This window comes from Notamacropus eugenii, chromosome 2, assembly GCF_028372415.1.
Source record: "Notamacropus eugenii isolate mMacEug1 chromosome 2, mMacEug1.pri_v2, whole genome shotgun sequence".
In the NCBI taxonomy this organism is placed as follows: domain Eukaryota; kingdom Metazoa; phylum Chordata; class Mammalia; order Diprotodontia; family Macropodidae; genus Notamacropus; species Notamacropus eugenii.
The window spans coordinates 301,035,055-301,061,414 of record NC_092873.1 but is presented as its reverse complement, the minus strand read 5'-3'; the positions used below and the strand labels follow the sequence as shown (position 1 = coordinate 301,061,414).

The 26,360-nt window shown below is 40.6% G+C and overlaps 1 protein-coding gene across 16 annotated transcripts in view; it reads left to right on the top strand.

Annotated features, from left to right (window-relative positions):
* The first annotated feature begins 222 nt into the window (after positions 1 to 222).
* LOC140527550 (myomegalin-like) overlaps positions 223 to 26,360 on the top strand; it is an 80,919-nt gene continuing 54,781 nt past the window's right edge. For 10 of the 16 annotated variants that reach the window (XR_011974830.1, XR_011974837.1, XR_011974833.1 and 7 more), the window contains exons 1-7: positions 223 to 564; positions 2,734 to 3,168; positions 4,478 to 4,656; positions 10,028 to 10,129; positions 10,579 to 10,698; positions 12,130 to 12,319; positions 13,409 to 16,464. The gene's annotated coding sequence lies outside the window, so the exon portion shown is untranslated. The remainder of the gene's footprint in view (positions 565 to 2,733; positions 3,169 to 4,477; positions 4,657 to 10,027; positions 10,130 to 10,578; positions 10,699 to 12,129; positions 12,320 to 13,408; positions 16,465 to 26,360) is intronic. The other 6 variants (XR_011974831.1, XR_011974835.1, XM_072644569.1 and 3 more) reach the window with 6 other exon arrangements.

Below are 26,360 nucleotides of genomic sequence, written 5' to 3'. Positions count from 1 at the left end.
CCATGAGATAAACTTTGAAAAAATTGAAATAAAGTTGGAGACTCTAAGGAAGGTGAGGAGAGAGTGAATTCTAGGCCTGGGACACAGTCATGCGCCCCAGATATTTTAAGAAGAGGACACCTAACTGTCTGCCCCAGGCAGTTTATGATTGAACTCCAGTCACCTGCCTGAAGTTAAGGGGACTGTTATGTTTCCGTTCAGTTAAACATTCTGATTCTATGACTCTGTGACTTCAGTTCATTCCTCTGCTTTTTATTCTGTGGCCAAAGAGCTTGTTGTCATTTCTGCTTGGACAGCCCATGGGTTACCTTGTGTACCGATGATGTACTAGCAGTACTGTAGTCCTTCACTGTCTTTTCTGGAAGCTACTCTAGGTGAACTTTCAAGCAGTAGGAACAAGGGAATCATAGCATCCTTATACCTCAACCTAGTTGAGGTATAAAGTAGAGAGACCCAGTTTCTCTCCTTTAAAACAAAATACAAATTGTTTTAGGCTTTATCAACTCCGTCAGCAGTCATGCTAAAGTGACCTGTCCGATGGCGGAGTCTCTTCTTTCTTCTCTGGTATGTACATCCCCTCCCTGCCCCACAAGGTCCATTTACTGCCCTTATGTACTGTCATTTCTACGGGCCAGCAAAGCACTTTGGAAAGATAGAAAAGGTCATGGGGTCTGACTACTTCTTTCTGCCTGGTGGTCTTCATTGTTAACTCCTTGGTTTGTGGATACTCTCATCCTGGATGACCTAACCAATTTAAACCTTGATTTCTTATCAGTACATCAAAGAGGCTTTAGAGAAAAGTGTGGGGACATAGGATACCCAATATTCTAATCTAACTCCTCTTTACCCGTCAAGATGAGACAAAAACTGTGACCTTGAGGAGGAAATAATCTTCCCAAAGGCAGAGATCTATCAACTCCTGGAACAGAAGAGAAAAGTTGAAGGGGGAACTGAAGGATCTGAAAGCCCAGCTTGAGAAAGCTGGATTCTGCTCTGTTTCCCATATCAGATCAGAAATAGGCACCTGGCAAAGAGGAATTCTTCCAGGCAAGTGCCATGATGCCCAAGAGGCTTATTCTGCCCCAGTTGGGTAAGGCACTGGGCTACATGCAGGAGGAGCACTGGTCTTGGCACTTGGGAGACCTAGATTCTAGTGGGGAGGGAACAATCATTTCATAATGCCAGGCACTATGTGAAGTGCTTAATGAATATTATCTCATTTGATCCTCACAACAATGCTGGGCCATTATACAGTTGAGAAAACAGTGTCAGATAAAGGTTAATATATTATTATTATGTACAGTTGGGATAGAATCCTAGTTATGGAATAGAGATTGGGATGTCATAGTGAATGGAGTAGTGGACTTGGAGTACTAGGCTAAGAAACTTAGAGGTGAAAGGGATCTCAGAGGTCCTCCAGAGCACCACTCTCATTTTACAGATGAGGAAACTGAGGTACAGAAGTGCTAAGTGACTTGCCCAGGGTCACATAAGTAGTAAGTGCCTGAGAAGGTCTTTGAGCCCTGGTCTTCCTGATTCCAATTCCAATGCCCTATTCATTGAGCCATAAATCTACTTTTATAATATGATACTGATACATATACTATGGTGTGTAATGGAGAGAGAGCTGGCTAGACCAGGATTTGAATTCCAAGTCTTACATGTCCTGACTTTATGACTGTGGGAAAGTTACTTGGCTTCTAAGTGGTCCAGACTACTGTCTTAAGACTAAATTGCATACAAGTTGGTGATCAGAATGGAGAGGTTGTTTCCACAATGATGCAATCAAAGGGCTGAATAAAATGTATATGTGATAGAGAACTCTCCTTGAAGACAAGATGACCTAGGTTTAAGCAGCAACTTTGACATATTCTGACTGCATAATCCTGGTCAACCTCAGGACTCTAGGAAACTCTCTAAGAGTTTACGATCTAGAAGCAGTGACAACATATATTGCTGGAGAAAATTGCCTCTCTGGAAAGTCTCCTACACCAATGAAATCAGAGGTGCACTCCCTGTTGTCTCTCCAGCTCTGTCTGTCTGTCTCTGTCTCTGTTTCTGTCTCTCTTCCTGTATCTGTCTAGCTAATCTGTGTACCTATGAGACAGAAAGAGAGAGAGAGAGGAGAGAGAGAGAGAGAGTATAAATAGTAGAGAATGCAAAGTTCAAATCATTTTGCCCTTCATCATTGCCTTGGTAAAGAATTGGGTAGAAGAGAAAGAGCCCTAATGTATTAGAAAAAACTTAGTTTCTTTGGAATGCCCTGTGAATGTTATTGGGACTTCCCTCATCACAATCATCACCTACTGAGAAAACACTGCATGTGTATGAATAAAAAATCCCCCAAAACTCATGGGAATTGATGTGTCCCAAGCAAGAATATTCTTGCTTTTTGTCTCACACAAGAAATTACAGATTTCTTTCTGAGAATTCAGAGGTTGCTGGTTCTTCAGCAACTGGGATCCAATCTTGCCCATTGTGGGAAAAAGCCTGAACCAAGAGTCAGAAGACTTGATAGTCTAGTCCTGCCTCTGTCATGCGGTGTTAGTTGACCTCTCTGTGCCTTGTTTTTCTCATCCATGAAATGGGAAAGCCATTTTCCACCCCTTCCACAACAAAACTTGTAATTCTTTAATCAACTGTAATCACATACTTCAGTTGGTTAAGGAGAACATCAGAAATGTTGTTGAGGTCCTAAGCCTGGTACCCTGTGCCTGTATGTGCATCCTGTAGGAACACCTTGCTGAGTCAGTAATTGGAGAATGTGGAGCTGAAGGAGCAGATGGGAGAAGCAATGTCTGAAGGCTGGGAAATGGAGGAAGACAAGAAGAAGGAGGAAGAATGGTGGGTGGAGAATGCCAGAGGGCCTTTCAAAGAAGGCAGCCAGTGTGCTGAGGTCAGAAAGGTGCAGGGGAAGCTCCAGAATGCCAATGCCATGATCAGCCTTCTGAGAGACCAGCTGACCCTGAATAGCAAAGGAGGGGGCAAGAAGCTGAATGCACAGCTTATTATCAGCCTGACCATGGAGATTGACAGACGGAAGATGGAAGTCATTTGGACTCCTAGGCAGAGCAGCTTCAAGACAGGGCGTTCAAAGGGCTGTATTCTGGGTCACAGATCATTGACCTTGTGTCTATCCTTGACTTAAAACGCAAGGATGACCACCAGGTAAGTATAGGCTTCCAGGAAAGAAACCTGAATGTGGAGTCATTCTATCTGTCCTTAACTTGGTGGGGAAGCCAGGGAAAGTAGGATGTAGGAGGTAGAGGTAGGGTCCCCTAGAGCCTCCAAAGTTTGAAGTGTAGTAGTTAATCATCATTCCATTCCCTTCTGGGAACCACCCTCCCACTCCCTCTGATTGTTCTGGGAAACAATCGTGATGCTTCCTTCTGGTTTGCCCCAAGTATGACTTCAACATCAAGATAGGGGTGTCCCAGGGGTGTTAATCAGAGAATCTCAGAATTAGAAGGTACCTTAGAGTTCTTTTAGCTCAGTCCTTATCTAATCCATGATATATACTTAGTCTTACTGATTTTTTTTATATGTGAACAGTAGCAACAAAGGAGAGAAAACTGGCCCTGGAGACATCTTCCCGAGTTCAATTCCAGGCTCAGACACTAGCTGCGTGGCCCTGATCAAGCACACCACTTAACTCTGTTTGCCTCAGTTACCTCATCTGTCCAATGAGCTAGAGAAGGAAATGTTCAAAGCATACTAATATTTTTGCTAAGCAAATCTCAAATAGGGAGAACCTGAATTAATTTCTTTTAGTATTGAATGATTTGAACTCCTTGCTGTCTAAGGGACTCTCAAAAGTCCAGTCCAGCACTACAGTTCAAAAGCATCGGTTCTTCAGTTTTCAGCTTTCTTTAATAGTCCCACTCCCACAGCCATACGTTACTACTGGAAAAACCATAGGTTTTACCATATGAACCTTTGTCAGCAAGGTGATAACACTGCACAGATTTACTGAGTGTTTTATAATTGCCATCCCATTTGACCCTCATACCAAGTCTAGGAGGTAGGTGCTGTCATTATTATCTCCACTTTACAGATAAGAAAACTCAGGCAAGCAGAAGTGAAGTGTCCTGTCCTGAGCCACACAGAAAATAAATATCTAAAACTGGATTTGAACTCAGGTCTTTTTGATTTCCGACCCAGTGCTCTATCTACTGCACTGCTTAGCTACATTAATGAATAGCTATCCAGTCTGCATTTGAAAACTAGTTTTGGGGAACAAACTAACACCCAAGGAAGCTTACTCTATTTTTGTCCAGATCTAATTATTTAGAAGCTTTGACTTTACCTTAAGCCTAAATCTACCGTGTATTATCACTCTTCCACATTACCAAATACCCTTCTAATCATTGAAGATGGTGATTAGGCATCTGCTCAGAATCTTCTGTTTTAGAGGTCTAATACCCATTCTTCTACTGAGTCTCTTTATTGACTAACTCTCCCTTTCTGACTCTCTCAGGTGAACAGCCAAGGGCTGTCACTAGAACAATCTAGTCTGCAGGGGTCAACTTACCATCTCTGGTCCCAACTGGAACAGTGTGAAACAAGGCTACCAAGATCTCCAGGCGAAATTGCTAGTGTCTGAAGCTACAGTCCAAACCCAGGCCCGCCAGCTAGAGCAATACCAAGCCTTATTTCGTAAGTCCTGGGTCCAAAGCTGTCAGACTGATGAACTGAGCATTACTTTAGATGGTAGTAAGATTGCTTAGCTTTTCTAAAGAGCTCAGGATACATTATAGTTGTTTTTTAATTGAATTATTTTGTTGTCAGTATTTGACAATCACTTCCACGTATCTTAAGATTTTTTTTACTCCCTCCCTGGGACAGCATACAGTCTTCTATAGGTTCTACACGTACATTCCTATTAAATGCATGGTGCATAGAAGAATTGAAATGAATGTGGACAACTATAAAACAGAACAAAAGGAAACATAATACAAAAGAAAATGATCTCTATCTATCTGTGATGAAATTCCATAGTTCTTTCTCTGGATGTGGAAGGTGTTTTGCCTCAAGAGTCCATTGGAAAGTTTTTTTCATTTTATTTATTGATTTTTTATTATTTAATTTGTTTTCAGTGTTCTACAATCACTTCCATATATGTTAGATGTTTTTCATCCCTTTCCCCCTTCTTCACTACTCCCCACTCCTTCCCTGAGGTGGCATAAGGTTTTATATAGGTTCAACACATACATTCCTATTAAATACATTTTCATATTAGTCATGTTGCATAGATGAATTAAAATGAATGGGAGAAATCCTAAAAAAAACCAAAATATAATAAGAAAGAAAGTGATCTGCTTGATTTTATGATTGATTTCCATCGTTCTTTCCCTGGATGGGGAAGGCATTTTACCTTAAGAGATTATTGGGAATTATTTAAGTCCTTGCAGTGCAATGAAGAACTAAGTCTACCAGAAAAATTCCTTGTGTATTGTGGTTGTTGCTGTGTACAAAGTTCTCCTGGTTCTGCTCTTTTCACTCAACATCAGTTCATAGAAGTCTTTCCAGGCTTCTCTGAAGTCTTACTGTTTATCTTTTCTCATAACACAATAGTATTCCATTATATTCTTATACCACTACTTCTTCATTCATTCCCCAGTTAATGGGCATCCCCTTGATTTCCAGTTTTCACCACCACAAAGAGAGCTGCTATAAATATTTTTCTACATGTAGGACCCATTCCAATTTCTATGATCTCTTTGGGATAGACTCCCAAAAGTGATATTGGTGGGTCAAAGGGCATGCACATTTTTGTAGTTGTCTGGGCATAGTTCCAAATTGCTCTGCAGAATGGTTAGATCAGGTCACAGCTCCACCAACAATGAATTAGTGTTCCAACTCTCCCACATCTTCTCCAATATTTATCATCTTCCTGTTTTGTCATGTTAGTCAGCCTGATGGGTGTGATGTGGTACCTCAGAACTGTTTTCCTTTCATGTCTCTAATCAATAGTAACTTAGAGCATTTTTTCATATGATTAAAGACAGCTTTAATTTGTTCCCATGAAAATTCCCTCTTCATATCCTTTGACCATTTATCAGTTGGGGAATGCCTTATATTCTTGTACATTTGACTCAGTCCTCTATATATTTTAGAAATGAGGCCTTTATCACAGACACTAGCTGCAAAAATTCTTTCCCAGCTTTCTGCTTTCCTCCTAATCTTGGTTGCAATGCGTTTGTTTTTGCAAAAACTTTTCAATTTAACATAATCAGAATTATGATTATTAATTAATTAATTAATTTTGAACTTTATAATATTCTCTATCTCTTCTTGGGTCATAAATTTTTCTATTCTCCATAAATTGGACAAACACACTATTCCTTGCTCCTGTAATATGTTTATAATATCAATCTTTATACCTAGATCATGTATCCATGTGGACTTTATTCTTGTGTACAGTTTCAGGCATTGCTCTATGCCCAGTTTCCACCGCATTGTTGTCTAGTTTTCTCAGCAATTTTTGACAGACAGTGTGTTCTTATGCCAGAAGCTGGGGTCCTTGGGTTTGTCAAACAGTAGATTGCTATATTCATTAACTATTATGCCTTTGGTACCCAACCTGTTTCACTACTCTACCCCTCTGTTTGTTATCCAGTACCAAGTGGTTTTGATGATTGCTGCTTTATAATACAATTTGAGATCTGATAGGGCTAGGCTACATTCTCTAACATTTCTTTTCATTAGTTTCCTTGATATTCTAGTCCTTTTGTTCTTCCAGATGAATTTTGATATTGTTATTTTTTCTAGCTATCTTTGTTGTAGCCAAAAACTGGAAATCAAGGGGATGCCCTTTAATTGGGGAATGGCTGAATCCATGCAACATGACTAAGTTGAAAATGCATTTAATAGAAATGTATGTGTAGAGCCTATATAAAATTGTATGCCATTTTAGGGAGAGAGTGGGGAGGTAGGGGAGAAGAAGGGAGGGGGAGGGGGAAAACATAAGATAGAAGTGATAGTAGAACACTGAAAACAAATAAATAATAAAAAAGAAGACATACAACATATTTTACAAGATATACCAATCAACAACAACAAAACAAAAATAATTATCTGATAGTTTGGTTGTTATGGCACTGGATAAGTAAGTTAATTTAGGTAGATTTCTCATTTATATTATATGAGCTTTTCCTATCCGTAAGCAAGTGATATTTTTGCACTGACTTAGATCAGACTTTATTTGTGTGAAGTGTTTTGTAAGTGTGTTCATCTAGTCCCTCAGTTTGATTTGGCAGCTGGACTCCCAGATACTTTATAGTGTCTAACATAGTTTTAAATGGGATTTCTTTTTCTATCTCTTGCTGTTGGGCTTTTGTTGTAGGTTGTCTCCTTATTGTCATTCTCTTGAATGAAGTTATTGATTGTTTCTATAATTTGTAGTTTAACCCACTAGGATTAGAGTGTTTAGTTTCCAATGAGTTTTTGGTTTATATTTGCATTGCCACTGATTACATCTAATTTTTATTGCATTATGATCTGAGAAGGATGTATTGACTACCTCTGCCTTTCTACACTGAATTATGAGGTTTCTCTTCCCTAGTACCTTGTCCCTTTTTGTATATGTGCCATGTACTGCTGAGAAAAATGTATATTTCTTTCTATCTCCATTCAGTGTTCTCCAGAATTCTATGCTATCTACCTTATCCAGAGTTTTATTCACCTCTTTATCTTCTTTCTTGTTTATTTTGAGGTTAGACTTATCAAGTTCAGAGAGGGGGAGGTTGAGGTCCCCCACTAGTATACTTTTGCTGTTCATTTCTTCCTGTAACTCCCTTAACTTGTCCTCTTAGAATTTGGATTCTCTACCACTTGGAGCATATATGTACAATAATGAAATTATTTCATTGTCTATGTTGCCTTTCAGCAGGATATACTTACCTTCCTTATCTCTTTTGTTTAGATCTATTTCTGCTTTTGCTTATTCTGAGATTAAGATTGCTACCCCTGCTTCTTTTTACATCAGCTGAAGCACAAAACATTTTGCTCCAACCTTTTACCTTTACTTTGTGTGTATGTCCCCTTTTCAAATGCATTTCTTGTAAACAACATATTGTTGGATCATAGTTTTTAATCCGTTCTGCTATCTGTTTCAATTTTATGGAAGAGATTATCCCATTCACATTCACAGTCATGAATACTTTGTGTGTCTTTCCTTCCATTCCCTTTCCCCTTGTTTATGCTTTTAGTTCTCCCTTCTCCCTTCCCCTCCATGATACAGCTTTAATTTTTGACCACTGCATCCCTCAGTCTTCTCTCCCCTCTTTCAGACCCCTCTCTTTTAATCCCTTTTCCCCCTTACTACTTCCCTCTTGTTTTGCCTCCCCTCCCTTTTCCTTTCAACTTAGCCTCTTACTGACTATAGAGCTAGCTGTGTTTCTATACTTAACTGAGTTTGTTGTACCCTCCTTGAATCCAATCAAATGTGAATACCTCTCAAACAATGCTTGTCTCCCTCCCCTCTTTCCCTCTACTGTAATATATTTTTGTGCCTCTTCCTGGGATAGAGTTTATTTTTTTCTGCCTCCCCCTTTTCACATCTTCCATTAAAATCCCTTTGCACCCTTAAATTACATTTATTATCATCAGATCATTTAATTTATACCCACCCCCTCTATCTATGTATATCTCTTTTATATTTCATAATTAATATACAATTCTCAAGATTAACAAGTATCATTTTCCCTTATAGGGATGTTAACAGATTGCCCATAATGAGTAACAGTTTTTTTCCCCTGTTTACCTTTTTCGGCCTCCTTGAGACCTACTTTTGAAGATCACATTTTCTATTGAGTTCTAGCCTTTTCATCAGGAAGGTCTGGAAATCCCTTATTTCATTGAATGTTCATCTCTTTGCCTGAAATATTATGCCCAAGTTTGCTGGATCATTAATCCTTGGTTGTAGTCTCAGCTCCTTACCTCCTTTGTCTTATGGAATATTGTATTCCAGTTTCTTTGATCTTTTAATGTCGTACCTTCAAAGTCTTGTGTGATCCTGTCTGTAATTTCTCAATATTTTAATTGTTTCTTCCTGGCTGTCTGCAGTATTTTCTCCTTCACTTGATATTTCTGGAATTTGGCAACGATATTCCTTGTTGTTTTTAGTTTGGAGTCCCTTTCAGGAGGTGAATGGTGGATGCTTTTGATGATCATTTTGCCCTCTGGCTCTAGGATTTCTGGGCAGTTTTCTTGGATGATTTCTTGGATGATATAGTCCAGGCTCTTTTTTTCATCATGGCTTTCTGATATGCAAATAATCCTTAGGTTTTTCTCTGCTAGATCTATTTTCCAGGTCAGTTGTTTTTCCTATTAGTTATTTTACATTTTCTTGTATCTTTTCATTCTTTAGATTCTGTTTGACTGATTCTTTATGGCTCACAGTGTCATTAGCTTCCACTTGCCTGACTATAATTTTTATCAAACGGTTTTCTTCAGTTAACTTTTACATTTCCTTTTCCATCTGTCCAATTATTCCTTTGAAGTAGTTATTTTGTCCAGTTAGTTACTGTACTTCCTTTTCCATTTGTCCAGTTGTCCTTTTAAATTCTTCTGTGATTTCTTTTTTAACATTTTTAAAGTCATTTCTCAGTTTTTCTTCTGTTTGTCTAATTTGACTTTTAATATCCTTCCCGAGCTCTTCCAAGAAGGCTGTTTGTGGTATAGACCAGTTCATATTCTCTTCTGAAGTTTCAGATGGGAGTACAGTCTCAGTGCTGACCTCTTTGATATTTGTGTTTTTGTCTTTGTCCCCATTCTATGGTCTTTTCTTTTCAACTTTGCTTCTTGCTCGTGATAATCACCCTTTTCCTGGCTTTTAAAACAGATCACTGTATTCTAGGCACAAGGAGCTCTGTCCCACTGTTCTTGTGCCTAGAATTTGAGGTTTTGTGTGTTGTGGCCTCTGGTTCTTTCAGGTGGAAGCTAAAATGCTTCAGTTTAGCTGGTGCTGAGCTGGCTGGTGTTGGAAAGCAAAGCCCAGATGAGATGTTTTTGGGTTTCTCCACAGTTACCCTGGAGTTTGTTCTCTTCCTTTCCCTTGAATCCTGACCTGACTCTCTCAACCAACATGTTCCTTATCCCTCTTACCTTGGAGCCTTCTGGAAATGAGGTAAACACACCATTTATTACTTCAATGGCTATCCAGGTCATATGGAAAAATAGTGAATGCCCCAGAGCCAAGGGCAGGTCCCTCAAGCTCTCTTCTAGAGACTTCCTTCCAGGTTAATATGTATCTCTCTGCTTTGGTCCAGTCATTCAATTCATTTGGAATCCACCTACCTGTACTTTCATCTTCCCCACACCTCTCCATCCCATCCTCAAGGATAGTATGAGAAGCTTCCTGCAATGCCTCCCTAAAATTCTAGATATATTTGGTCTACAGAATTCCCTAGATCTACCAGATAAATGCCCTGTAAAAATAAAAAGTGAGGTTGGGTGGACTTTGACTGTGGTGAGTTGGAACCACTGGGAATCAGGAATGAGCCAGTCATTAAGTCAATACAGATGCTGTGTGTACGTAACTCAACTGAGTTGTCCAGTGCTTCATTCTTGTAACAGGCTCCTCCTCTAGCATTCACATGCTAAGTCTGGAGGCTGTTTCCCAGCTGGGCAATGAGATCAGAATCCTCCTGGCACAAAAGGAAAACCTGCAGGCTCAGCTGAACCACCTCTCCAAAGGTAAGAGGGGCAAGACCCCAGACAATGGCCTCCTCTATCTGTGGGGGAATTCCTGAAACTTCTTCCATTGCTCCATGATACTCAGAATTCTCAGAGTGGCTTTGGATGTGGACTCCTTCTTCCATGGGAGAACATCCATCGGTTCAGAGGGGGCATAGAAGTCAACATTCTAGGTGCCATAGCCCTGGTTAAGTTGCCTTTAGCAGGCTGTGACCGAAGGAGAGACATAATAGAAAGAACAAGGAGCCTTAGGAACAGAAGGCTTGGGTTTGAGGCCTGATTTTGTCATTCCCTACTTTATGACCACAGAGAAATTTCTCTCTCACCCTTAAATTTTTCATCTGCAAAAGTAAGATAATTATTACTTGTTCTACCTAGCCCTTAGTGTTGTTTCATCCAATATTTAATAATAGCTCACATTTATATAGCATTTAAAGTTCTATTAAATATTATTTTTTTATGATTTTTAAAAATTCAAATTAAAAAATGATTTTCAGTTCCAAATTTTCTTCCTTTCTCCACTCCTCACCCACCCACTGAGAAGGCAAGAAATACAATACCCATCATAAACGAGAAGTTATCATGTCTCTTAGTACTTATGACTACCCTCTGATTTCCAGATGAAATTGAGAGTGAAAGCAATTCTGGGAAAAGGGATTTGAATTCAGGTCTTCATGACTCTGCAAATCCAGCTCTCTACCCATCAGGTTACCCAGCTCCCTCCAATGTGATGGTGCCTAAAGGATATATATTAATATAAGCTAGCACTATCCTTATTATCTGGCTTCATGTAGGAGCTGCATTGAATGTTACATCTAGAGTCCTTACATTAGGAAGTCCTGAGATCCAATCTGGCCTCAGATATTTATTCACTGTGTGACTCTGGGCAAGTCACTTAAACCCTGTCTGCCTCAGTGTCCTCATCTGTCTAATGAGTTGCGGAAGGAAATGGTAAACCACTCCATTCATCTTTGCTAAGAAACTTATCTTTACTAAGAAAACCCAAAGGGGGTCACCAAGAGTCAGATGTAACTGAGACAACTGAAGAAAGCATCATATTCACTACAAGTGTTTTCAGTGTGTGTTCTCAAACATGTTGTATAGAAAATTTTGCCAGAGAGAAGCAGGTGTAGCTTTTCTGTTCCAGGAGGCTAAGCTGAGTGCCCAGTTGCTCCTTTGTTTTTAAGTCACTAACTGTGACTTAAGACTACAAAAGTACTGTCCATTTGCCCTGTGGTAGAGTCCGATATTTTCCCACTCCTGATAGTCATCTGCAGGCATAGGGTCTCTCCTTCTACCTAACTCTTTTCTCAGTTTGCCAAGTCTCTTGTGGTGGAGCTCTCATCTTCTTTGGTGGGTTTTGGGAGTTTCCAAGGCGTCTAGATACCTCGGTGCCTCACAAACCCAAATCTGTCTTCTCTGCCCCATCAGAGCAGTCTAGGGAGCTGGAGCGTCTGAGCAAGGCTTTGTTGGCCTCCCACACCAGACTTCAAGAGCTAGAGACCACGCTGGAGAGGCAGAAAGCTGAGCAGTGGCAGATGGTTGAGGACCTGAAGGAGAGGCAGCAGGTGATCCTGCAGTTCTGAGAGGAGCAGCTCTCCCTCTAGGAGAAAAACAACAGGTGAGCCAGGCCTGTCTAGGGGCAGGGCAGCCCTCTGTCTCATAGCTTCTGCAAGACAGGCGAGACAGGCTGTAAAGAGACAGAGTTTCTTTCTCTGCCTCTGATCCCAACTACCCTTGTTCCAAGCCCTAAGTCAGGAGTGTGCTGGAAGCCATCAGGATGTGCTCAGGGAGCCAGATGGTCAGTTTTCAGAGTGAGTATTCACACATCAGAAATCAAGAAACACTATATATCAAGGCTTGATATAGTATTTTGTTGATGGTGTAGAGCAGAGCTTCTTCAACTGTGATTTTCGATCCCACATAGGGTCTTGAAAAATTTGACAATGGGAAAAGGTTTCTGAATCTGCAACAACAAAAAATTAATTAAAAATCAAACCCATAATGGATGTGGGGTGTGTCTGGCAACACTTCACTGTAGCCTTGGTTCTGAACATAAAGCATGTACCCTTTGCTCTATACATACCATTGGGCCACAAAATCCCAACAATGCTGCTAAAACTTGAAAAGGGTTCATGAGTGGAAAAAGTTTAAGAAGTCCTGGTCTAGATTTAAGAAAGTGATAGTAAAAATGGTAAGAATGCATATGAAACATGAAAGTCTGTGTTGTATATATTTTTAGGCAATGAAACATTTACCAGTAGTCTCCTGCCCTAACTTCATGAAAATTCCTTTCTAGAAACCTCCTTTTCTTTCTATATATGACTAGTGACATTTGGCTAGTGGCACAGTGGATAGAGCACTGTTCCTAGAGTCAGGAAGACCTGAGTTCAAATATGACCTCAGACATTTACTAGCTTTGTGACCCTCAGGGCAAGTCACCTAAACCTCAGTTTCCCCATCTGTAAAATGAGCTGGAGAAGGAAATGGCAAACCACTCCAGTACCTTTGCCAAGAACACCCCAAATGGGGTCAGAAAGTATTAGACACGACTGAACAACAAATCGGGAGCAAGGTGACACAGTAGATAGGAGGCTTAGAGTGACCTAGAGTCAGAAAGGTCTGAGCTCAAATCTTACCTTTGAAGTTTATTAGCCATGTGACTCTGGACAAGCCATTTAACTTCACTAAATCTCGATTTCATTTGTAGCCTATTTGCCAGGACGGTTGTGAAGATTAAACTAGATAAGAATGATGATGATGATGATGATGATGATGATGATGATGATGATTGGTAACATTTATATAGCAGTTACTATGGGCCAGGCACTGTGCCCAGAGCTTTACCATTTTTTTCTCATTGGTTTCTCATAACAACTCTGAGAGGTAAGTGCTATTATTGTCCCCATTTTATGAGTGAGGAAACTGAGACAAACAGAGGTTATATGACTTGTCTAGGGTCACACAGTTATGATGTATCTGAGGCAGGATTTGAACTCAAGTCTTTCAGGATTCCAGGTCCAGTAGTCTATCCACTGCCCCTGTGCCAATACATAGAATTCTATTGAGGGCCTATTAATCCCCTCAGTGATATGCAGTGCACCTTTCTTGCTCTAACACTGAAAGACTTTATGGTAGCTGTTCTCTTTGTGTCCTACTCCAATCTAAGGCACCTGCTTCTAGAGAGTATCACTAGCTCACAGTGATGTTGTCCTGATGGGTCTGTTGCCCTGTGGAATCCCAGGTGTTCCAAAGCCCTGCACTTTTTCCTGGTAGGCTCCAGCACAAAATCATCCTCTTCCAGCAGTAGGATGAGGAGAACCACAGAGTCCTCCAGTCCCTGCAGTCTGAGCTGCAGGTCTACATAACCCTCTATGTAGCCCTCTACCCAAGCAGATGCTGAAGGGTAAGTGATTTCGCCCCTATCTGTCTCCTGCCCCAGCTCTCTGCCTGGGAACTCCATCTTCCACAGAGATACAGTATTCGTTCTTGGAAAGATACCATGAAAGATGGGTTGGAGTTGTGGGGAAAAGAGGAGAGACATTTTCAGGCACAAATTGCAGGAATAAACTGTCCATGTTGTGATTGGGCTCATGTCTAGGCAGCCTTGACAGCAAGAGAGCACAGGTCAACCTTATCCAGATATATTACTTAAGACAAATTCAGGATGAATTATTGAAATGCTCAAGTTATAGACTGGATTTTAAAGAAATCCACTTGCATTGCCTTCAAGTAGAAGAATACTTCTGGATTCTTAGTTTCACAATGAGCAGATTTCAGATACTCATAATGCAGACATCCAACCCTGTAGCCCAAATCCCACAGCTCATCTTTCTTGTTAACACCTACTTGGTAGTTTTGTCCAGAGCCCAGAAAAGCTGGGGGAGTCTTCTCTATCCATCATACGGACAATATAATTTTTCCAAATTACAGTAGAATGTGTTTTCTATGGAGGTGGTGGGGTTTCTAAACCAAGACTGACTGACACTAGGCAAATAAAATGTTCATGACTTTCAACAAGACAAAATTGAATAGGGAATCTGATTGTTTACTGTCTCAGGAAGAGGCCAAGTAGAGGGATCGAATTTGGAACTCAAAACTATCTCTTTAAATGTTTAAAAAGTGTTATACCATGTAATTGGGGGGAAAATAAAATATTAAAAAGACTTAAGGGTCACTAACAAGATGCTTAAAAGGGATAGTATGCCATAGAAGATAGAGGGCTGGATTAAAAATTATTTAGTGGGGATATGTTAAAACTTCAGATTTAGGTTAAAAAAAATTTATTTGCTTAAATATAAGGTTAAGGAAGACTTGTTTTGACAGTATTTCACATTAAAATGGTATATGGGCTTTAGCTGAAACAATATTAATATGAGATAGCATTGTATGTGGCCTTCTTATATTTCCTCAGAAATCATGCTCCATCTCCCATCTCTGCCTTTGAAATGATATGTCCCTGTGCCCGATGTGCATTCCCTGCCCACCTCTGCCTATTGAAATCCTAAGTTTCCTTTAAGGCTCAATTTATACACATGATTCTCCCCCAAATTATCTTATCTATTTTGTGATGTGGTGAAGTCAGGGAAGTCTGAGTTCCAATCCTGTTAACATTTACAAACTATGGGACCTTGAGCACTTGTGTGAAATGCTAAGTTACAGATTGGCATTGGTGGTGGTATGTTCCTATTGGGAGTTTCCTGTATGAAGGAAATCACGAGTTTGGGTTTAAAAAAAGTGACAATTAAAGAAGGAACTTAGTGAAAGAAGTTTGTTTAAACATCACTTCATTTCCCTCCCTTTTAATAAAGGAGAAAATAAAAACAGGAAGTTAGAGAAGGTGTATTGCAAACATGATGAGATGAGCTTGGTATGGAGAGGGTAAGATTTGGAGAAATTGATAGAGAAGGACAACAGGCAACAGAGATGGAAATTTGTATGGTGCGTGTTGAAATTTAGCCTAGAAAAGACTGGAGTTGAGGGGCAGGGTGCATTATGGCTACACAAAGCTGTAATTTGAAAGAGGATTTAGATGTTGTCTTCCAGATGTCAGAGGGTAAAATTAGTGGCAAGGCAGAGCAACTGCAGGAAGCAGGTAATGTGGGAATGGGATGATGATATCCTGGAGAGAAGCAGCGATTGTTTGGTTGGTTGTTTTTCTTCTGTCCTTGAAGAGGACCAAAATCATACGATGATGTTAGAGTGAAGTGACAATGAATCCGGCTATGACTGATCAGATGAATATGAGCTCAGAATGCTTGTAGTTCAAAAGAAGGGATAGAAATGAGACATCTCAAAGAGAATATGAGTAGTACTTAATGATAGCTTGCATATAAGATGGGAAGGAGAGGAATGATGGATATTAAGATCATGCCAAAATTTCAAGCCTTCAGAGACTAGTGCCAATATTGGCAGAGATGGTAAAGTAGGAAAAAAGGGAGTCAGCTTGGATGGGTGGGGTTAGGTAGGGAGTTCTGTCAAGAGGATGTAACTCCACAGGATGTGACTCCCATTCAATTGCACCAAATTGTCCCTTGATCTTTCAGCTTGCAGCAGGGATATCTATCACCAAGGGTTTCTGAGGAGTGACTTGAGCACCCTTGTAGCAGAGGTTTGGGCTCTTCGAAGTCAATTGCAATACAGCCTCCAAGTTAACAATTCCCAGCAGAGGCTGGAGTGCAGTCCTGGGAAATCTACCCTCATCTTCCTGCATGATCCAAGATTTCCTAGCCACTAGCCCTGGGAACAAGTGACAATTTTTCCAAGGTAGGAAAACAAACCTTCACATAGACATGGGGGTGAAGAGTTGGGGAGAGGGTGGGGTTGTTTTCAGAGTCTGTGGTGGAGAGTCCTACATTGAGCCCTTAAGGGCTATAGATGACATCATCACCCATCATTTATGATCATCTATGGGGAAAGTGGTCCATCCTCTGTTTCCTCAACTGTAAAGTGGGGTTAATGGGGAAAATAATAGTCCCTCTTTCCCATGGATGGTTGTTGTAACAATAAGCACCCCCACATACACAATGGGACCTTCTATCCCAGGTTCTTAGATCTGCATTCATAAAAAGAAAGGCAACTTTTGAGGGGTTAACAATGACTTTCATCAAGCACCTTTATCAATCCTTTAGTCAAGCACATATATCATTCACCTGGTTCAGGGGAGTCAATACCCGGGACCCCAAAGTAATCAACAGACATGGTTTCCTCTGACCATAATTCAACAGACACCTGTCTGGTCAGGCAAGCATGACATCTGAGTTCTCTAAGCCAGGAGGTTCCTTAGCAGCTTCCCAGTGTCCTTCTCTGGCACTCAAACTTTCTTACCAAAACTAAGCCCCAAAATAAAACTGCACCTCAGAGACTTTATACACTTTTTATAGTCAAAGGGCATCACACCCTTAAAGAACCAGTGCCTCAGTAACTAAAGGCTTAAACCTCACAAATCTTCCCAGGACTGACAACGGGTGGGAAAGATCCTCCTCAGTCACATTCAAATAGAGGCATTATACTTCTTGATTATACTAAAACAAAAACAGCAAAAGATCCTCCTTTACTTGCCCTTACAGTTGGAGTGAAGCTCAAATGAGATTATAATTGCAAAGTGCTCAGCACAGTGCCCAGCACATAATGAGCACTATATAAAATAATTGTGTAATTATGTGATACTCCGGATAATATTCTTATCATTGCAAAGTAGGTAAACCAGTATTATTTCAGATACTTTACAGATGAAGAAACTAAGGTTAGAACAGCAATGAGTTTTCAAAAATCAGTCTCCAACTGGTAAGTGGTAGAGGAAGGATTATGTTTGGGTGGTTGTTGTCCTTCGTCTTCAAAGAGGACCAAAATGACATCACCTAGTAAACCGAAATTTCAGTGTATCCGACTGTGACTGATTAAACCAATAGGGGTTCAGAATGCTCTACTACAGATTGGGCACAGATAGTCTATTTGAATATTTGGGGTGGATATTGCAAATTTGCGCGTCCTGCATTCACTTTGTGTTGTCTCAGTTCTGCTTTGCTCAGAGAGCACATCACCTTTTCTTTCTTTCTTTCTTTTTTTTAATTAAATTTATTTATTTAACTTTTAACATTCATTTTCACAAAATTTTGGGTTACAAATTTTCTCCCCTTTTGTCCCCTCCCCCCCCCCCCCAAACACCAAGCATTCTAATTTCCCCTATGACCAATCTGCTCTCTCTTCTATCATCCCTCTCTGCCCTTGTCTCCGTCTTCTCTTTTGTCCTGTAGGGCCAGATAGCTTTCTATACCCCTTTACCTGTATTTCTTATTTCCTAATGGCAAGAACATTACTCGACAGATGATCCTAACACTTTGAGTTCCAACTTCTTTACCTCCCTCCCTCTCCACCCCTTCCCTTTGGAAGGCAAGCAATTCAATATAGGCCAAATCTGTGTAGTTTTGCAAATGACTTCCATAATAGTTGTGTTGTATAAGACTAACTATATTTCCCTCCATCCTATCCTGTCCCCCATTACTTCTATTCTCTTTTGATCCTATCCCTCCCCATGAGTGTCGACCTCAAATTGCACCCTTCTCCCCATGCCCTTCCTTCTATCATCCCCCCCCACCATGCTTATCCCCTTATCCCCCACTTTCCTGTATTGTAAGATAGGTTTTCATACCAAAATGAGTGCGCATTTTATTCTTTCCTTTAGTGGAATGTGATGAGAGTAGACTTCATGTTTTTCTCTCACCTCCCCTCTTTATCCCTCCACTAATGAGTCTCTTGCTTGCCTCTTTTATGAGAGATAATTTGCCCCATTCAATTTGTCCCTTTCTCCTCCCAATATATTTCTCTCTCACTGCTTGATTTCATTTTTTTAAAGATATGATCCCATCCTCTTCAATTCACTTTGTGCACTCTGTCTCTATGTGTGTGTGTGTGTGTGTGCATGTGTGTGTGTGTAATCCCACCCAGTACCTAGATACTGAAAAGTTTCAAGAGTTACAAATATTGTCTTTCCATGTAGGAATGTAAACAGTTCAACTTTAGTAAGTCCCTTATGACTTCTCTTTGCTGTTCACCTTTTCATGGTTCTCTTCATTCTTGTGTTTGAAAGTCAAATTTTCTTTTCAGCTCTGGTCTTTTCATCAAGAATGCTTGAAAATCCTCTATTTCATTGAAAGACCAATTTTTCCCCTGAAGTATTATACTCAGTTTTGTTGGGTAGGTGATTCTTGGTTTTAGTCCTAGTTCCTTTGACTTCTGGAATATCCTATTCCATGCCCTTCGATCCCTTAATGTAGAGGCTGCTAGATCTTGTGTTATCCTGATTGTATTTCCACAATACTTGAATTGTTTCTTTCTAGCTACTTGCAATATTTTCTCCTTGACCTGGGAACTCTGGAATTTGGCCACAATGTTCCTAGGAGTTTCTCTTTTTGGATCTCTTTCAGGCGGTGTTCTGTGGATTCCTTGAATATTTATTTTGCCCTCTGGTTCTAGAATCTCAGGGCAGTTTTGCTTGATAATTTCATGAAAGATGATGTCTAGGCTCTTTTTTTGATCATGGCTTTCAGGTAGTCCCATAATTTTAACATTGTCTCTCCTGGATCTATTTTCCAGGTCAGTTGTTTTTCCAATGAGATATTTCACATTATCTTCCATTTTTCCATTCTTTTGGTTTTGTTTTGTGATTTCTTGCTTTCTCATAAAGTCATTAGCCTCCATCTGTGCCATTCTAATTTTGAAAGAACTATTTTCTTCAGTGAGCTTTTGAATCTCCTTTTCCATCTGGCTAATTCTGCTTTTGAAAGCATTCTTCTCCTCATTGGCTTCTTGAACTTCTTTTGCCAATTGAGTTAGCCTATTTTTCAAGGTGTTATTTTCTTCAACATTTTTTTGGGTCTCCTTTAGCAGGGTGCTTACCTGCTTTTCATGCTTTGACTTCATGTCTCTCATTTCTCTTCCCAGCTTTTCCTCCACCTCTCTAACTTGATTTTCAAAATTCTTTTTGAGCTCTTCCATGGCCTGAGCCCATTGGGTGGGCTGGGACACAGAAGCCTTGACTTCTGTGTCTTTGCCTGATGGTAAGCATTGTTCTTCCTCATCAGAAAGGAAGGGAGGAAATGCCTGTTCACCAAGAAAGTAACCTTCTATAGTGTTTTTTCTTTTCCCTTTTCTGGGCATTTTCCTAGCCAGTGACTTGACCTCTGAATATTCTCCTCACACCCACCTTGCCTCCTGATCCTCCCAGCCAGCGTTTGGGGTCTGAGATTCAAATGCTGCTTCCAGCCTCAGGGCTTTTGGAGGGGGCAGGGCTGCTATTCAGTGTGAGATTAAGTTCAGGTGCTCAGGTCTGGGCAGGCCCGCCTCTCAGGCTCAGTTCCCTCAGGTGGTTTATGCACAGACCTTCAACAATGGATCCAGGCTCCTGCCTGCTTGGGGAGCCCTGGTCTGCCGCTGCCTCTCAGCTTCTGCCTCCCGAGGGGGCCTGAGTTATGGGGGCACCCCACTCCCCTCTCGACCCGCCAAAGAGACTCTCTCACCGACCCCCGTCACCTGTGGGTGGAGGGATTTGTGCGGCCACTGGAGATCCCGTCCCTGAAGCCTGCTCGGATCTGTTCCTCTCGGTGCCGCGGCCGCGGCAGGTCTGGGCTGGGCTCCACGTCTGCAGAGCGACGGACCTTTTGCGAGAGGTTTGCAGGTCCCTCTGGAACAGAAATCTCCTTCGCTCCACTGTTCTGTGGCCTCACTCCTCCAGAATTCGCCGTGAGTTACTTTATACAGATGTTGTATGGGTTGTGGGTTCGGAGCTATGTGTATTTGCGTCTTTCTACTCCACCATCTTGGCTCCACCCCCCCCCCCCACATCACCTTTTCTTATGTGGGCACACCATGCTGAGTGGTTCTGTGCCAGTGTCTCCCATGTTGCATAGTCAAATCCAAAGTTCCTGAGAGAGACCTTGAGAGTGTCCTTATAATGTTTCTTCTGGCCACCATGTGATCACCTGCCGCATGCAAGTTCTCCATAAAATGATATTTTTGGCAAGTGTAAATTTTGTATTTGAACAATGTGGCCAGTTCGTGGGAGTTGAGCTCTCTGAAGCATAGGTTGAATACTTGGCAGTTCAGCTGAAGCAAAAACTTCAGTGTTTGGTACCTTATCATGCCTGGTGATCCTCAAAATCTTCCGAAGACAGTTGAACTGGAAGCGATTGAGTTTCCTGGCATGGCACTGGTAGGCTGTCCATGTTTCACAAGCATATAACAATGGGATCAGCATAACGACTCTGTAGATCTTCAGTTTGGTAGTCAGTCTAATACCTCTTCTCTCCCAAACCTTTCTTCAGAGCCTCCCAAACACTGAGCTAGGTCTAGCAATGCGTGTATCAACCTCATTGGCAATGTGTGTATCCCTGGAAAGTACACTACCAAGGTAAGTAACTTATCCACAGCATTCAAAACTTCTCCATTTTTTGTAACAGATGGTTCCAAGTATTAATAGTGTGGTGGTGGCTGATGGAGCACCTGTGGTTTTATTTGATGTTAATGATTAGACCAACATTAGCACAGGCAGCAGAGAACTGTTCCATACTTTGTTGCATCTCTGCTTCAGAGGCTACATTGAGTGCACAATCATCTGTGAACAGAAAATCATGCACCTACACTCCCTTCCACTTTAGCATTGACTTGTAATCTTTTGAAATTGAAGAACTTATGGTCAGTATGGTAGTTGACTTTGATGCCGTGTTCATTCTCATTGAAAGCATTTGTCAACATGGCTGAAAACATCATGCTAAAAAACAGCAATGGTCATCTACTGCTGAAGACTTGTGCATTGCATGACCTCATCACCAACACTCTTCCATTTACTTAAATGTAATAAAACTTCACGGATGCACCCTCACAACAACTGGCATCAAATAGATTATGTGATTGTAAGGAGAAGAGACAGACAAGATATGAGAGTGACAAAGGCAATGTGTGGTGCAGAGCGCTGGACTGATCGTAAACATCCTTTCCAAGTTAAATATTCGCATTCATCAAAAGCGTCGCCCCCAAGGCAAAATGACTACCAGAAGAATTAGTGTCAACAAATTCGAGCTCTTCTCTGAGTGTGAACAGTTTGCCGCTCACTTGGAGGGAAAGTTGAGCCAACATACAGATGGCAACAGTGGAGCAGAAAAGAAATGGGCAGCTCTCAGAGATTTGGTGTACAGCACTGCATTTGCTCATCTGGGTCAGAACACTCACAAACACCAAGAGTGGTTTGATGAAAATGATGGGGAAATTCAGAAGGTGCTAAATGAAAAATGAGAACTCCACAGGATTTACCAGCAGGATAGTTCATCCACCTCTAAGAAGGTAGCATTTAATTCCATCAAAAGCACAGTACAAGCAAAGCTTAGAAAGATGCAGGATTCCTGGCTCAGTAAGAAGGCAGATGAAATTGAGTTTTATGCTGATAGTAACAATTCAAAGTTGTTTTATGATTCCCTGAAAGCTATTTATGGACCAGTAACCTACGGTACATCACAACTACTCAGTGCTGATGGAGCCACATTGATTAGTGATAAAGACATGATCCTAGAGAGATGGGCTGAACACTTCCATAGGGTTCTCGACAGACCATCATCTATCAATGCTGAGGCCATTGACCATTGACCTCAAGTTGAAGTCAATCCCTCCTTAGCTGAAATTCCAACTGAAGAAGAGGTTTTGAGGGCCATTAGGCTCCTTTCCTGTGGCAAAGCATCTGGTGCTGATTCTATTCCAGCTGAGATTTACATGGTAGGGGGACCATTGCTCATACAAAAGCTGACTGAAAGTTTCTAGGTTATAGAACAAGAGGAGGTTATCCCACAGGAGTTCAAGGATGCCTCCATTCTCCATCTCTATAAGGGTAAATGGAATAGATTTTCCTGTGACAATCACAGGGCTATCTCCCTCTAAGTCATTGCTGACAAAATTATTGCTAGAGTCATTCTTAATAAACTGATCCTGCACCTGGAAGATGGGCATATACCTGAGAGCCACTGTGGCTTCAGAAAGGGCTGAGGAACAGTTGTGGGACTGTGGGTGAGTCACTTAACCCTATTTATCTAAGTTTTCTCATCTGTAAAATGACCTGGAGAAGAAAATGGCAAACTACTCTAGTATCTTTGCAAGAAAAACCCAAATGATGTCATCAGACACAACTGCAAGTGACTGAACAACAATGATTCCAAATTCATAGTCTTCTCACTGCACCAGGGTGTCAGGCTCTGATTTAAATCTAGATGGAAGGAGGATAAATCTATGTTGAGTGCTAATTGGTTTGCCAGGGAAGTAATTTAATTATTTAAGATTTTTTCAATTTCCACATGAAAACAACTTTTAACACTCACATTTTAAAATTTTAATTTCCAAATTCTCTCCCTCCTTCCTCCTTCCCCCACCCCAAGGCAATAAGCAAATTGATGTAGGTTATATATGTGCTGTGAAGCACAACATTTCCTTATTAATCACTCTGTGAAAGAAAATACAGATGAAAAATACAAGTATGAAAAAATCAAAATGTTAAAATAGTAAGCTTTGCTCTGCATTGAGACTCCATCAGTTCTTTCTCTAGAGGGGGGTAGCATTTTTCATCATGAGTGCCTTGGAATTGTCTTGGATCTTCATATTACTGAGAATAGCTAAGTCATTCACAATCAATCATCATACAACATTGCTGTTTCAGTGTAAAATGTTCTTCTGGTCTGCTTATTTCAATTTGCATCAGTTCATGTAAGTCTCTCTAGGTTTTTCTGAAATCTACCTACTCATCATTTCTTATAGCATGATAGTATTAGATCACAATGATAGACCACAACTTGTTCAGCCATTTCCCAAGTTCATGGGCATCCCCTTGATTTCCAATTCTTCAAAACAAACAGAGATGGTATAAATATTTTTGTACAAGTGGGACCTTTTCAGGGAGGTCATTTTAAAAAAGCAAGAGAGGGGTTTCTACTTATCCAGACTCATCAAATAAGCTGGGATCCAGAAAAACATAGAGATTCTTTGGACTTCAGTGCAGTCTTATGTAAGGTTTGCATGGCCAAAGAAATGGTGTGACTGCTCAACCTCTTGACTTCTCCTTATACCCATCTTCATTTTCCTATAAAACAGCAGACCACTTGCTTCTCTGGAGGGATAGTGGTCATTGTATAAGGAATCCCTCAAGGGTTGGCTCATGTATGTTCCAAGGTCAGTCCTGAGGGAAATTTGGCCTCTAAATAGGGGGGTCATGTTCTTTTTTCCTTTGACTCTCTGTGTCCCCTAAACTAGAGTCCTTGGTAAACCACCTTAAGCCTAAGATTTGACTTATATCAAGGGTCTAGCCCAAAGGAAGAAGAAAGGTGTTCAATGTCCGAGGTAGATAAGGTACAAGACAGCAATTTATTTCCACTTCTAGAAAAGAAATGCTTATTAAAACACAAAAGACTGATAAGCATACATTGACAAAAGTGAAAACCAGAATCCATAACCTATAAATCCCAAGACTTTTTATTTAAAACATTTTTTTAAAAAGCAATGTATCTTTATGTTTTGTTTATTTGCATATTAATAAGACACTTCTATTCTCTAATGCAAACTCATAGAGGACAGGTATTTATTAAAAAATTTGTAAAGTTTCTGTCTCCTACAGGATATAAAACTCTCTTTTCCTTCATGGAATGTTTTCTGATTACCAAACAGAAAAGGAGTCCTCTGTCCTTTGAAGTCTGGTATTAGATTGTAGTTCTTTTATATACTCTATATTATATTCCTTTGAGTTTATGTCTTATCTTTCTTCCCCTACAGGATTATAAATTCCATGAGGAAATGGACAATGGCTTTTACCACTTTAGATATCCTTCAAATCTTGACACTGTACATTCATTACACATAATTCATGCTCCAGAAAAGCTACTTGAATTTAATTATTTAATTGAACTTCAGATATCTAGATTTTACAGTTTGCTTTTCACAATAAGTGGCCACCAAAAAAAGCATTTGGGATTCCCGATCCTTAAGATTGCCTTGTGGAGTGAAAATTTTCGAAATAGGGATCTTGGGAGGGATCCTTCCTCTCTCCCACTTGAAGCATCCTGAACATGTGTGCCTAGTGAGCCCTGTGCAATTCTTTATTTAGAGCTCTTGAATAGCTATTGTATCTTCACCCTGACACTGCACTCTCCAAACAATTCCCTCAAAGTCCATATCTTTTGTCCAAATAGGACATAGCTTGGCTCTCTCTTCTGGCAGTAGGCATCTTTGCTGAGAAGAGTATAAATGTAGAAGTTCCTTTTGCTACTAGTTAGCTTCAACGGAGGGGTCCATGAAGTCCTAGATTCTTTAGTCATAAGGTTTTTTCTAAAACTAAAAATGACCCTCTCATGATCACTGTTCAATCACCCAGGCTCAGGAAAGAAACAAAATGAAATATCAGCCAGAGGACTGGGGTGCAGGCTCAGGTTTGCCATATCTGAGCAACTATCATAGCCATTTTCTGCTCCCACCCAAGAACTCCAAGAAAGAGTGAGCTTCCATAGAGTTCCCACAAGTTTAATAAATAGGGAGAAAGTAAGTACCAGAGCATGGAGTTACTTTTTTTAAGGTCTTTTCTCCAGTATCTCAGCTTTGATGCAGCTCCTTTCCTCCTGATGCCTTCATGCAGGTCAGAAGATTGCTTTGAAATTCTTCAGCACTGAGCACATATGTCCTTGAAAGTGTCTGGAGAGCCCAGCTCAGCTCCATATAAGCTTCAGCAGCATCTGCTCCAGTCAGAATGGAAAACTATGGGGCTTGACCACCCCCATTATACTCAAGTCCACTGCCTTTAAAGGGAAGTGCTGGCTGATAAGCCCTAGAACCACCCATGGAGGCTACGAGCCCAGCCTTTTTATTATAAAGGAAATGTTCCTCTCAGAATTCTCTACTGCTTACTTTATAATATTTCATTCCAACTTTTCCTAGGTAATATTCTTCATTTGCTATTCTTTTCCATGCCTGTCCCTGTCTTTCCAGGACAGTCAGGATTTCACCTCTCAAAAGATCTGTTCCCTGATTTCCCCTTAATGTTGTGTGTTTTTCTCCAGGCAAGAAAAGGCAATTGTCATGTGAGGTTCTCCCTTCTCATCTCCTGTGCACTCATTCCCCCTTTCCTTGACTGCCAGGAAATAGCAAGACCTCCTGTACAGTTTCGTGCTTATTTCTGCTTCAGCTCGCATATCACAAAGAGCCTTTGTAGGAGACTGGGCTTCAACGTATTTCAAAGCCACCAAATTGCTCTTTGATCACTCTATTATATCTCTCTGAAGATCCTTCTTCCATGCTCTCCCTCCAAAAGGCCTCCATCAGTCTCCCATTTCCAATTACTTTTCCCCCATTCTTTTTCAGTCATTCATATACAATACACACATGTATGTATGTATGTATGTATGTATGTATTAATACCCTTCACATGCTATGTTCTATATTTTTATCCCAGATTGGGTGAGTAGAATGGGCTTTCATTCCCTATATCTTGATCTCGAGATTGTTTTTCTACAGAATGCTTTTAAAATATGAGAAAGTTTTATTTTTAAAGAAAGAACAATTAGATTCCAGTCTGTTCCACTAGTCTCAGGATTACTCTCTAAGACATTTCACAAGAGTCTGACAGGCCCATAACTCATAAAGCA